A 13,039-nucleotide genomic window follows, 5' to 3' on the forward strand; every position below is an offset into this window, starting at 1 on the left:
AATATTTGGACTGATTCTAAATATGCCTTTGGAGTGGTACATGCTCATGGAGCAATATGGAAAGAAAGGGGACTGTTAAACTCCCAAGGAAAAATCATCAAACATGCAGAAGAAATTTTGAAACTCCTAAATGCGGTCCAGCTTCCTGAAAGGGTGGCAATTATGCACATCAAGGCACACCAGAAAGTGAGCACAGAATTAGAAAGAGGAAATGAACTGGCGGACAGGGAAGCAAAACAGGCAGCCAGAAAAGCAATCAAGGTAGAGGGTGCGCTAATACCCGATGGACAAATATCTCTAGAAGGTAAACCAGACTATACTAAAGAAGATCGCAAACTGATTTCTGACCTAGAGGGATCATATAATGAGGAAGTGTGGGCTGTAATCTCACATGGGAGAATAGTGATTCCTTCCTACATGGTATGGTCAGTAGTTCGGGAAGAACATAGAAAAAGGCACTGGGGGGCAGAAGCTCTATATAAGGATCTCACTAAAAACATAATAGCACGAAATTTGTATACTACTATTAGACAAGTAACCCAACAATGTGATCTTTGTCTCCAGACTAATCCTAAGATTACCAAGGGGCCAAAGTTGGGAAAATTGGGAAAGGAAATGTTCCAGGGCAACATTGGCAGATTGATTTCTCAGAACTTCCTAAAAAAGGGGGGTATCGATATTTATTGGTACTAACAGATACCTTTTCAGGTTGGCCAGAAGCCTTCCCGTGCAGAACTGCTAAAGCCCGGGAAGTGACCAAAATACTGCTCCAAGAGATAATACCTAGGTTTGGAGTCCCAGCGGTAATGTCCTCGGATAGAGGACCACATTTTGTGTCCAGAATAGTGCAACAGATCAGCCACCATCTAGGAATAGATTGGCAATTACATACCCCATACCGACCACAATCGAGTGGCCAGGTGGAAAAGATGAAATTTTGTATGGACGACCCTATGGGGTACAAAAGGGGACGTCTTCACAGATTGGTGAAGAAACAATGACTTCCTATATGGTGGCACTAAACAAACAATTAATAAGAATTGAGAAGCATGTGATGGGAACACGCAGTAGGGGTCTGGATGGACCTGTTCACGATATACGACCAGGGGACTATGTATACGTTAAGTGTTTTGCAGATAAAACCCTGGAACCACAGTGGACCGGACCTTTTCAAGTCCTACTCACCACCTACACCGCAATCAAGGTTGAGGGACAGAATTCTTGGATTCACCATACCCGGATCAAGAAAGCCCCTGCAACTTCCTGGAAAGTAACCCCAGATAAAAAAGAACTGAAACTTAAATTTACTCGGACAAATGGGAACAATGTGGGTGACAAGTAAGTGAACCTGAGCGGTTGTGGATCCACCATATGGGAAGGGCACCACAACAAACAATATAGAACAAAAGAGTTTGGGACTGAGCCAGTGGCCAGTCTTGCCCAATTTGTTATCAGTAAGCCCCAACTCAAACAAAGATATTTTTGATCAAAACAGATTTTATATGTATATGTGAGGAACGTTTAGATTCTTAAAATGATCAATAGTGGGTTTAAACCATTTGTGGTTTTTTTGTACCCTCTCTCTTGCCTACAACCAAGAGCCTGATAACTGGCCTTGGAATCATGCCCAGAAAAAACACACTGGAATAATGGGAAAGGTGGACTCAAAGACGAAACTAGCTATGGTGTTTTTTTCTGAAAATAAGGTGTACCAAAGGAATCAATGGGATCGGGAGGATGTACACAAAGTCGACCGATTATGGGGAAAATTAGGAGATAGGATAAAAGTAGGGTGCCAAACATATAATGAAAAAGATGACACCAAGATTTCAGGAGACACCCCGATTAATGTCAGAAAGGTAGATAAGGAATTTACCCTTCTAAATACAACCATGTGCTTTAATTCACGGGAATGCTGGCACAATTTTACCTTAACCGAGCCCATCTTTATAATATGCCTAGGAAAATATCCTTTTGAACATAGAACATGGGCCAGAAAGATAGGCGACAAGTGGCAAACCAGTAGATTTAGAATCTTGTATTATGCGAGAGCAGCAGGGCTTCCTCTGTGAAAGCAATACTATAATGGCCCAGGATACTTGTTTAGATACAGATCAGAAAATATGTCATTTCGAGGCCAGACCAAATGCAAACTTGAAAACAGTAATTATATATGCAGGGAAGGGATGTGCATGTTTGAGAACTAGATGTAACACAATAACCATAGATGGGGAGGTAAAGGAGACTGCACAATATTCAAATTATTGTATTTGTAATTTCACTACTATAACAGGATGCGATTTTAGTTACTCAACCCCAGTAGTGTCTCATCAATTCTTAAAATCCAACTTTACCCTATCACAGATGATAATTCCTACCCCCATAGGACTAAATATAAGTAGTATAAAAGAACTATTAAAACATGCAGATTTACAACGTATACTGAAAGAAACCAAAGAAAAGGGACATGAAACTCTTCTTATGATCCATCATGATGTAGAGGGGATCAAGAAAGTTTTAAAAAAGGTAGAACAGGATGGAAACCATAATTGGTGGGATACTCTCTTTGGCTGGTCACCTTCTGCAACAGGAATTCTTAACACTATGGTACACCCCATTGTGATCTTATTGATCAGTTTAGGAATTTCCTTAATACTAACCATTATGTTATATTTGTGGGTCTGGAGAGTGTTTAAAAGGGTAACACTTATGTATGATGCTTTATATCATTCGGGAAGACTGCTTAAGTAAAAGAATTTACTTAATTTAATAAAAAGGGGGGATTGATATGGAGAAATAGTGTGAAATGGGGACGCTTAACACCGACTGTGATTGTATATGTCTACTCGGAAATGTGGGTATGGTGACTAGTCATGGGTGCGGTGTCTGATCACATAGGCACACAGCTCTGAGGAGACAACTACAGTTTTTGAGGAGACGCCTGCCCTTCTTCCTCTAACAAAGGGGAGACGGGGAGACGCCTGCCCTTCTTTCTCTAACAAAAGGGGCTATTTAAAAGAGAATGAGAGAAGATGAGAGACATTCAAATGCTATCTAGAGGGAGGGAGTGCTAAGTCTCCTTGCTGGAGAAGATTGGATGGTCACAAGGACATGAATCACCTTTCCTTGCTGAAAAAGATTAGATGGTCACAAGAACATGAATCACCTACAAACCTGCAAGACCACCGCATTCCAGGAAACGGACTGATAAGCTAATTAACATACGAAGCGGGGTTTAGGTAACAAATATGTATAGGCGCTAATTGAATATTCATTTGTTTCATTGTATAAATGTGGGATGGTTCGTCACTTCGGGTATGCACGCTTGTGGAGGAGCGATCCCCCGTGCATCTGCGCGCAATAAACATACCTACTTTATAACTTTCGAGTTATAGAGTCTAATTCCGCACGTCAGTACTAGCTGTTCAAAAACAAAAAGGGGAAATTGTAAAATTGTACGGAACAGAGACAGTGGGTTATTTTGACACTGATAATATGTCTTAGTTGCTTTTTTATTTGTTCTATTACTTATACCTTGTTTTTACTCGTTCGGTTTCAAAGGTTCTTTTTGTGCAACAGGAAGGGGGAGATGCAGGAGCGGTCTGCAAACTAGGACCATGCATGGCAATCAGTTAGCTGAGGGGAATGTGCTCGAGCTTGTAGGTCACCAACCCTGGGAGGACAAGGAGTGTGAATAGACACAACAATTAACATGATGAGACGTGTTTACAGAGCACAGGGGAGTGGGAGACTGATGGCGCCAAGGAAAGGTAACACCTTGCTGTTAATTGATGGTAGTTAACCACCAATCAGGGATTGCCTAGTATTCAAGGCTTAGCTTCAAGAACCAATCTGTTTAAAACGCGCAGCTTCTGAAAGTGTATAAAACCTCGTGCTTCTGTACAATAAATTGACATTTGCTTGCATCAGGCTGCGTCCCGTCTCTTCATTCGCCGCAAAGGGGCTGCTGACAAAGCTGAAACTATGGAACAGTGGAGCATTCCTTTTTCTCCCAGGTGCCACTCCCAGATCCCTCTGGGGAGAGCTGCATCATTTTGCTGCATCTGTCTCTAAACTGTCTTTGGGGCAGTGACAACTTTATAGTTTTGTCCAAGCAGCATCCATGCACTGGTAAAAAGAGCTCAGCCAGCAGAGCGCAGGTTTCTTCTTGCGGAAGTCCACGCAACACAAGCAGCTTTACTGCCTGGGGCACCCTGTATTCCCCATGTCCAGCCACTGGCTAGAAAGTTTGCCCTCTTCCCGCAGAGCAAAGAGGGAGCAGACCTCCCAGGCTCGCCACGCAGCTGCTCGCGCTGGATGCCCCTGTGAAGTCCAGCCAGGTGTGCAGTGCCAAGCTGGCTGCAGCAGTTATGGCAGGACCTGGTAGGAAAGAGCTAAGACTGTGGGGGGTTCCCCTCTTTCTGTGGTCCGAACGAGTTCTCTGGCACCCCCCCAGAGCAGGGAGGTGACAATACCCCTCTGTAACACGGGATTCGGGTGCGGAGGGAGTTCTCAGGTCGGGCTTTTCCCAGAGTTTTTCCTGAGGTGCAACTTGTCAGGGCGTTCTGCTCATGCTTTGGCTTTGTAATCAGTTTATTTACATATGGATACCTATCCTTACCTTGAGGAGCTTCAGGTCCCCTGCTGCAGTTATCGTTGTCCTGACCAATGAAGGAGAACACTGAGCAGCTCCCCAGCGATGGTTCCAAACACGGTGCAGTAGCACCACCTGAGGCATTGCTGCAGACTTTGGTATCAGCGTTCCCACAAGGGCAGAGCAATAAATCACGGTGGGGAGAAGCTCCTGGGGACACACCGCAAGGGATGCCTGTGCTGTCACCAGCACCAGGATAGGTCGCAGGCCAACTGTGCAGAGGTTGCGGGGACCGACCATCTGAGCATCCACCCTGCTTCCCAGGCGGGTTTGTGCAGCCAGCAGTGAGCTGCTGTGGTTGCACGAGTATCAAGGGACCGGCAGGCACAGCTTTGCTGTTGTGGGAAGCAAGGCTGTGCAGCGCGCCAACAGGTGTGGCTGGAGCTGCAGACTGGTGCTTACCCCCTGATAAATCAGCGTCCAGCCACTGCCCACAGGGAGCGTCCACATGGACGTCGCTGCTTGGCTGCAGGGGCAGGGCTGCAGAGGTACCTCTGCTTTATGTGCAAATTGTGTCACGAGTTACCACTTCTCCTGGGGAACGGAGCGGCTCCTTTTTACTCTATAGCTATTGACAGACCTCACTGAGTCTTGTTTGAGTCTCAGTTGCTGCATTTATTTTCAAGAACTTTAACCTTTAATACTCTGCCCGTCACAAAAGATCAGAATCCATCCATTTCATCTCTGCAGTGAATTGAATTATCCCTCGCAACAAGAGAGGAGCCGTAAGCGTTACAATGGATGGTGAGCAAGAACAGCTGCTCCCTTTATCTGAACGGGAAAAGTTTTCACAATACCATTGCAGTCAGCATCCAAAGAAGGTATCCAACCTCAGGCATTCTTTTCAACACCCATTTTTCTTTAAAAAGGGGAAAACCTCCAGTTCCTTGTTTTATATATATATATATATATATATATATATATATATATATATATATATATATACATATTAAAAAAAAAAAAAAAGGAATAATTTTTGTGCCAGGTGAGAAGTCCCAATTCCAACAGTGTAATTTAAAAAAGGACAGCTCATCTGGCTGTAAAGTTGAGGGCAGCCTCCAATAAATCTCACATACACCCGCGTTTGGAGCCGACTGGTTACCATGGTTACCGTGACATTGCTAGTCTTATTTATAGCCCTGCGCTATATATATCGCTTTCCAGAAGGCATAAAAGGGAGAGCTGACTGTGAAGGAATCTGGGAACTGCACGTTGCAAAAGAGACGTAGAGGGGAAAAAAGCTAATTAAAGAGGGGCTGCTGAGGTGGCATGTTGGTGTTTGCAGCGCAGGGCCATGACGCCAGGCAGGAGGGATGTAGCTGGCCTCTGGCTCCTTCACCCCGAGCCCACCCGAGGGACACCCGTGGCGAGGGAAAGCTGGGCTTCTGCTTGGCGTCCCTCCAGACCGCTGGGGCAGGATTTCCCAGCGCTGGTCCACAGTTCCTGAGGGACAGAAGGGAGCTCGTGGGTGGCAGTGCAGGTAGGAGAAGGGCTGGGGACAGACAGTGGCAACCCCCAATGTCGGCGCCCTCCAACGCTGCGCCCCAGAAACAGGCAGCTGCAGATGTCTGCGCTGAAAGTGGGACACGTTCCCCACCTCTCCCAAGGGGACCGCCTTGGCTTTCTTCCTCTCTGAAGCAAAGCATAACATGCTTGTGGGGAGTTATACAACTGCATGTGTGTGTGTGTATATATATATATAAAAAAACTATAAACACGTACACATAATGTGTTATGAAGAACATACGTTTTGTTAGGAGGAATGAAAAAAAATCAGGTCAGTGGCAACATGTACGCAGGGACCACCTTGTGATACAGGATAAAGACAGAAGCCTGCAGGTCTGTAGAAAAGAGAAAGACACCGAGTGAGAGTTGGAGGTAGGTAAAGAGAGAAGAAAGGAGGGAAGGAAGGGAGGAGGGGAGAAAGGAAAGGAGAGAAAAATAAATAAATAAACAAACAAACAAATAAAGACAGGCAGCAGAAGGAAGGCAAGAAGGAAGGAAGGAGGGAAGGAAGGAAGGAAGGAAGAGAAAAGGAAGTATAGAGGTAGATAGAATGGAGGGAGGGATGGAGGCAAGGGACAGAGGAAGGCGTGACTTTTTAATAAAACACTTCCCCAGTTTTTAATCTAATTCCACTTCCAAGAGCCAGGTTGCTGCGCAGGTCAGCTGTCAGCCCCAAGGGCAGTTTCAGCTGCCCAAGGGCAGGTGAAGAATATAGGTAGAAAGTGTAAATGTAAAAAGTCTTGAAAATGGGAAACAGCAACCCTGACGGCTGAAATGCAAACCAAGAAAAAAACCCAAAAGTTTATTAAAGATAACTGACATGAGCGGCTTAAATGGTGTCTCCCCCAAAGATAATCGGGACTGATAATATGGGTACAATTACAAGCCAAAATTCTGAGGGAAGGTCTGCTCAGAGTCCAGCTGAGCCGAAACCTCTCTGGGAAGCAGCTGAAAATGAGACCAGATTACCTTTCATAAGAGCACACACCACCGTTTCAAGACTGTTGCTTTAATGGTGAGTGTTTTGCTGATTACAGACCTGTGGGAATGAGTGGAAACTGATGCCTATAGAAAAAACGGGTTAAAGTCTGACCTAAACAGGAAAGGTGAGCTATTCTGGGACTCTGCTAATGACATTGAGATGGCCCTCTCACTAACTGTGTGAACCTTAACTGGTGCTGGTCCCGATCCAATGTTCATTTAAAATAGTTTGGAAATACACTATTTAAACTCCTTTTCCAAATTTCAGCTACAAATGTCTTCTGCTTAGCTGCCTGGGGACTGTAAAGACAGGTAACCCAAAGCTTTTAGACCATTTTGATGGGGAAAACCAAGGAAACAGACAAGCAAACCTCCTCGCGAACAGGCATTTAATAAGACAAGCCCTGGTGTGGGACATGGGTGTAGCTGGAAATCCCTCACCACTTCATTTTCTGTCCCCTCTTCCTCCTTGATGACGCCTACAGGCTGAGATTCAATTTGGTCCATTATTGGGAGTACAGGCAGGTTTAGTTTGGGAGTAGGGCAAAAAAACCCACCCAAAACAACATGAAAAGGGTAAAAGAATGTGAAGAAGGGACAAAACCAGAATCAGGTCCTGTTCTCCTCACTCATTTTAAAGAGTTTTTTCCCAAAACAGAAAATATTTTCCCTCTTAAGTCACATAAACCAGAAACTGAATGTCTCAATAAACTACTGTGAATGCATCGTAACTGAGCTTCAGTATGAATTACAACGTCACGGCTGTGCCTCTGCAGAGACTTTGCCCCTCAGCAGCTAGCTGTGCCAGTCCTGTACAGAAGCACTCACCAAAATATCAATATATTTCTGCTGTGTCTGCAAATTACTAGATGGCCTAATGCAACTGCGTGCTTTTGTACTACTATTTCTCTTTGTATTGATTAAACATAAATTATTGAGGCAAGTAACCGAGGAAATTCCAAGGTAGCAGTGACGGTGATCTCTGTAACTGGAGGCTGCCTGTCACTGTGATACTTCTGACCTGATGATTTGATGTGATGCTTACAATCCAGGGCACTCCTCTAAGAGTCTATTATTTAGAATCTAGCTTGTTTACGTGCCCAGCCAGGCACACTAGAGAGGGAGCGGGAAAATCCATTTGCCGAAACAAGAACAGATAAACCTTGAGCTGGCAGCAACTGGAAGGATGTTTGTATTCAGTTGTAGCTGTAGAGGATCTGTGAAAAATACACAATCTATTTCTGTCTCTAAATACTGGGGCTGAGCTCAGATAATACATGATGAGGACTACGCAAGTTCTCAAATAAACAGATAAAAACTACAGGTGGTTAGATTTCACTGGAAAACGTTTTTCTTCTTGTAATTTCATTATCTGAAAACCACTGATAAAAGAACTGCAGTGGAACATGCTGGGGTGCATTAGTTCAGTAACTGTTTCTGTTTCATTAGGATGCTTTAAGCCTTCGACAAATGTCACAGCATTAACATTTTATGCGGAGCCATGACGAAATGGCTGCTGGAAGAATCAACAGCGTTTCTAAAAGTCAGCACTTTTTGCCTGTCTTTGTGAGACTACTGGTCACTCTGCAATATTAAGTGGCGGTGTTGCTGTGAGAATTATGTCCCTGGTGATGCTTCGTTTGCCTATCTGGCCATTGCAGGAATGAAACTGCCGACAGATGTGACAGCAACCTCCATCATTGTGCTTGGTTATGGTTCAAGTGCCCATTTCCATTTGGCAGATATTCCTGCTAAGTCTCCCTCAGGGCAAGTAACCTTTTAATAACAATGTTTTCCCTTTGATTTTGCTACAGAGGCACCTGCTCTAATATATTGATTGTGCAGTAATATGAACTGATTGGCGATTCCCTCTTGCTTTCCCCCATACCTCTCCTCAGTCCCTCTCTGGCAAAGCTGCGAGGACAGCCTCTTCCCACCCACCACTCAGCTCAGGTCTGGCCCCTTTTCCAAACCAGTCTGGACTTACTGGGAGCATGCTTGCACCATCAGCGAACCCCCCCGCCCATACTGCTCGAAAGATGACATTTTCCTCTTCTGCCAGTTTGTGCCTCAAATTTTTAGTAGATTTTCATCATTAAACTTTATTTGCAAGGAGGAATGAAAATGGAAAGAGTTGATTCACTCAGTTTGCCAAAAAACGTTGCGCATTTTAAACCTGCAGTAAAAGGCTACCAAGCTGCGTGTATCAATCACGTTATGAGCATAAGTGGCAAACTACAGACACTAAACGGGCAAGTTTTACTATGCGCACAACTGCAAGGGATTATGAACATGGAAACAAAGGTTTCATACATTGCAGACAAACTCTTTTCTTATTAAACAAATTTGTTGAAGCCATTTCTCTCCTATACCTGCCATTCTTTATACAAGACAACATATTATGTAGTTGCTATGGATATTTAACCAAAAGTTGAGCAAAAACCTCTAATACACTCCTGTGCAGGTACCTCTTTTTCCGCAACTTCTCCTACACCTTCTGGTCACTTATTTGCCGTGTGTGCTGCCTGTGCTGCCAAATGGCTCACCTTCCTCTGCATGCCCGACAGTGATGGCTGCATTTGGAAGCAGCAGCTCTACAATTCAGTGCAACAAAATCTGATGATTTTCGATACCATTATTGCTGTTGTCACTGTTCTTCTTCTTCTTCCATTCCCGATATCCAAGCCAAACTGCCTGGGTTTTTTGAAGACAATTTGTGCCAGAGACCGAAATATTGTCCTGGGCAACAGGAGAACGTGCCTGGGGATCATCTTGCTCAAATGATTTAAACCGAGCAGAACTTGCTCCTGTTGAGTTCCCTGGAGGAACAGGCAGCACGTTGATGAGCTGGCAAACACACCCATAGCATTGTGGTCGTGAATAAGGCAGAAACCAAAGGAAGCTACACAGTTTTAATTCTGCTGCTGGGGTGACAAAGGCAATTATTGAAACGGGAAGCTATGTTACAGGACACAAATCAAACCACTTCAGCCTAATCCTTTAAACAAGTACAGTCTCAAGGACCGGTCTCATAAGCAGTTCCCATGTTTCTTAGCTGGAGTTGTGGGCCTCTACCCTCAAGGGTACACGTAAAGAGGCTGCTAAGAGGCGCTACCCGGAAGGGTGGCTGGGAGGTTGAAGGTTCTCCTGTGCTCGGAGGGTGCTGCAGCTGGCAAGTGGGAAGTGCCGGTGCTTAGTGACCCCATCTCCCGTCTGCAGGAGCAGGAGAACACATCCCACTGCCTGGGGAGTGATGCCTCAAGCAGCCCTCCTGGCTCCCTTGCGGGGAAATCTCTCTGGTGTGGGTGCAAGTGAGGGCACGGCTGTGCAGACACTCTCTGGCTCTGTGCAAGTCACCCGGCTTCCCCAAGATCATTATTCTGTGCCTGTGAAACGGGGACCAGAGCACTTCCAGGCCCTCACAGGCCACCAAGGAGGTATGTGTGTTCTACTGCATGGGACCTGCGGACACCCAGAATATGTCAAAGCGTCCTAGCAGTGCTGGTAATGTAGAGCTGGGAGCAAATGATGAACCATTAAGTTCAATTGTGTCTGTATTGTCTATTCTTTCTGCATTTTGCTATTCACTGCTCTTTGGACAAACACCTGTCATGCCAGACAGTAGTACCGCTTCCTCTGCTTAAATCAGTTGAGTATTTGCTGCAGGAAAGCTCTTTAAAGAGTCATTCTTTTCAATCAAAATGCCACGGGAAACCTGGGAAAGTGCTTTCAGCAAAAGCTTCCACTGATGGAGCATCCTCCAGTCCTAACAGGTTTGGAAGTCCTTGGTCATCTCTAAGTTAAATTGCTCTCCATTTGTCCATGCTTCTCCCACATCGCCAGAGAAGTAGCTGTTTAAAGCAATAACGGGGCCTGCTTTTTCACCCCTTCACTGCCTAAACTTATCTTTTTAAAGATCTCACTTCAGCTGATCACTTCTAGTTCAGTTGTTTCAGGATTGCCAATCCCAAGTTACTGTGAACTAAATACTCCAAATTATGACTTAAAAAAAAAAAAAAGCTGTCTTGTTCCTGCGTGCATCCAGGGTTTCAAGCTGGTGGTGTTGATATACTGAGGTCTACCTAGAGTTGTGAATGCTAGAAATCTATCGCGTCTCTGGGGGAAAGCTGAGGGTGTAAAACGCCAGCTGCTGCAATGTTGAGGAAAAAAATATTTAATTATTAATTAGATAGAAGAATTGGAAAGATACAAATGTAATAGTGCGCTATTGTTTGAAACGGAAAAGCACAAAACAGTATTTCCATTTGAAAGGGAAAACACAATGTTTGCATCCAGGGTACAGAGTCAGTTCTGTGCACAGAACTCTTCTCTCAGGGAGCTGCCTCCACGTAAGAACATTGTCAGCTTCAAATGAAAACATTTTGTGCATTAACTGTAATTTTTTCCATTACAACTCTTCTAGGACACGTCTGCATCTGAACAGAGCCCACCCCCCCCCCCACCCCCCACTCACAACCCCCACCCCCCCCCCCACGCACCCCTCACCCACCCCCAGTTTTTTGGAAATCTTGCAAGGCAAAAGTTCTTATTCCTTACACCACCAACCCACCCCCCCACACCTGCCAAAGATTTTCGTTTGGTTTAAGTGGAAAAGAATTGGAAAAGGAAATGAAGAAATACCACCATGAAAAGCACTGCAAGGCACTGATATGTTATTGTGCCTTGTGAGTGGTCACCCTCCTTTTCCCTACGTTGCTTTCATATTTCTTTGCTGCGTGTTACTGCCTGTGTGCTGCACAGGCCGGCCATGTGGGCCACTTAGCTCTGCTGGCGTTTTACTCCAGGAAAACCATGGCAAAGGCTACGTTTAAGAGATTTAGACTGCAGCTAGTTTCAAACCATAAATCCATCTTTTGAGCAATGAAAGTGCATTTGTGCTTGAGGGAAAAATTCCTGAGGTCTCCCAGAGTAGGGCTGCATCGTGGATACCTGTGCATGCATGAATGAGCACGGTGATAGGGTAAAATGGGATGAAGATTGGATGTTAGTTTTGGAGGGGAAAAGGAGACTTAGCCTGGCCACAAAAAATCTGCAGACAGACTGTTTCTCTGGAAGACACTCCAAAAACACAGTTTATATTAAAAATAGAAATACTTAGATTTTTACACTGCTCTGCAATAATCTGCACTGGCTCTTGAAGCAGCTACCAGCTTCACTGGTGCCTGTTCCAAAGTGAATGACATTGGATAGTTTGTGGTTGGAATCATGCAGGGCATTGACGGGATTTTTCGTCAAAGAAGCATTTGTTTACTCTCCAGTTCTTCTACCTTTTTAAAGATCTGGTGAATTTCAAAAAGATCATTCCAGTGGACTGCGATATGTTGTCCTTATCTCTGAATGGAGCTCTGTGACTTCCACCCTTGGGAATCCATTGCTGTATTTTCCTAGTCATTCCTAGGGAGACTTCTAAACAAAAGAGGAGTGAAACCTGTTTTTAATGACTTCTTGAAGAACTTTAGAGAGATGAGATTAAATGTGTCCTCTTTAGCTTCAGTGCACTAATGTGATTTGTGTTAGTTCTGCGCACGGAGCTCTTTTCTCAGAGAGCTGTCTCTACATAAGTGTCTGGTGAGGCTGATGAGAGAAATATTTTGTGCACAAAAGAGAACTCTTTCCAAGTGGCGTCATCCCAACTCTGTCTCAGTTTAAGGCCTCCAAACCAGTTAAATCCCGTGTCTGTGGGCTGGGGTATTCAGCTGTGTAACCTGTGGGGAAAGAAACATGGTTATCCAGCCGAGTGACTGTTAAATCATCTAGACTATAAGAGGATTATATATTCACACAAGCTTAAACATAACTGAGTGCCTTAGCATTTACATATACAGCTCCTGATTGAATTTTGCCGGTAGACACTCCAAACACAAACTCAAGAGCCAA

General features: G+C 44.6%; 1 long non-coding RNA gene across 1 annotated transcript in view; it reads right to left on the reverse strand.

Annotated features, from left to right (window-relative positions):
- Nucleotides 1-2,899: 2,899 nt before the first annotated feature.
- The window catches only part of LOC308056144, a 271,689-nt gene continuing 261,549 nt past the window's right edge, over nt 2,900-13,039 (reverse strand). The window contains exon 3 of the long non-coding RNA XR_013924721.1: nt 2,900-3,421. This is a non-coding gene — a long non-coding RNA (uncharacterized lncRNA). The remainder of the gene's footprint in view (nt 3,422-13,039) is intronic.

This window comes from Falco punctatus, assembly GCF_963210335.1.
Source record: "Falco punctatus genome assembly, chromosome: Z".
Taxonomy (NCBI): Eukaryota; Metazoa; Chordata; class Aves; order Falconiformes; family Falconidae; genus Falco; species Falco punctatus.